The sequence below is a fragment of the Octodon degus genome, unplaced genomic scaffold (assembly GCF_000260255.1).
Source record: "Octodon degus isolate 3935 unplaced genomic scaffold, OctDeg1.0 scaffold00022, whole genome shotgun sequence".
In the NCBI taxonomy this organism is placed as follows: domain Eukaryota; kingdom Metazoa; phylum Chordata; class Mammalia; order Rodentia; family Octodontidae; genus Octodon; species Octodon degus.
Window position 1 is genome coordinate 825,687 of NW_004524598.1, and position 1,667 is coordinate 827,353.

The following is a 1,667-nucleotide window of genomic DNA, read 5'->3' on the forward strand; positions in this document are numbered from 1 at the left end:
AAAAAAAACCAGCATTAGAAATGATACAAGATTTCACTAAACAAAGTAATAGGAAAATAGGAATTCAACAAGGGTTGCTATTCTACATGATGCTGTTCTCAAATAAGTTGTTCAGATTCCCAGATATAAACATGTAAGATTTGTTGAAAGAGAAGAAAAGAAAATAATAGCAAGGAAGTTACAAGAAATTCAGGAGGAAGAAGAAAATCAGAATAAAAAAATTTGATTTGTTAAGTTTTTCCAAATTCTATCGGAACTAGACTGTTGTTCACTGTAAATATGAAGTGCTCTTCTCAGCACATCTATCAAGAATGCCTGCTGTCAACTTAATCTACTACTATCAGTTTTAACTTTATTTATTGATTTATTTAATTTTTTCCCTATATTTTAGGGAAGGGTCTCCAGGGTGTTCAGAGGCTCACTAGTAGATCAGACTCGTAGTGATCTGCCCGTTTACAGCCTCCCAAGAGCTGAGATTACAGGCAAGCCCCACCACACCCCCCTAGTTTTAACTTTAATCACCTGGCTAGAGTAGTGTTGGCCAGATTCCTATGTAAAGTTGCCCTATTTTCAGCCTTTTCCCCTACTGTTCTCTTTGAAAGCAGGTAGTGATGCGCAGTCCACACGTAAGATGTGCGTAGGGTGGTCTCAGTGGAATAGTCACTTTGTGCAAATAGATAAGCAACTTTTTTTAGGCTTTCATTTTTTTTTTTTTCCTTAGGGAGGCTTCTACCACCAAGACTATTTTCCTCAAAGTTTCTTCTAATTTTACTATAGAATTTCTTTTTAAACTTTAGGATTTTTAGACCACCTGGAATTTATTTTTAATTGTTTTGCACATCATTGTCAGACTTAAAAGTCTAACCTTCTTTGCCTTCTAAGTGGGCCTACGCCTTTAACATAAAGTAATTTCTTCTTTTTTTTTAAATTTCATTAAGTGAAAAGCTTGATTCTAAAATAATTCTTGTGCTGTGTGTTCTAAAAATCAAAAGCAAGAGAAGAGATGCTGCTGATTTACCTACACATGCTCCCCAGTTTCCAGGGACTATGCAGTGTGTGTGTGTGTGTGTGTGTGTGTGTGTGGTACTGAGGATCAAACTCAGGACCTTGGCTTCTCAGGCATGCGCTTATGCTGCTGAGCTATAGCTCTGGCCCCTGCACAACATTTCATGCAAAGTATTTTCTGTGCATTCACAGTTCTTAGAGGGTAGGAACATGTCTGTGTTTATAGGTGTATATACATAGGTGGGTTTAGAATGAGATTCTCAATGCTATGGTAATACAAATACTAATGCATCTTTGTGTGTGTGTGTGTGTGTGTGTGTGTGTGTGTGTGTGTGTGTGGTACAGGCCTTGAACTAAAGCCATTTGCACGAAGCGGTGTTTCTTTTTATTAGCATATGCTAGCACTGCATAATGGTTATATTTCTTGTGGGGAACAACAGTTGCCCGCCCCTTTTTTTCTCTTAGCATCTCAGCGTGCTGGGATTGCAGACATGTGTCACTACACCAAGCTTAAATTTTATAGTCTCTTATTTCATTTTAAAATTATCCATTTGTCCGCGTCCTGTCTCGGTCTTTGCTCTCTTCGGTTACATGGCCTCCCTCGCCCCCAAACAGGGCATCGGCCACAGCGAGGGCTAAATCTGAGTCATTTGTAGGAAAAT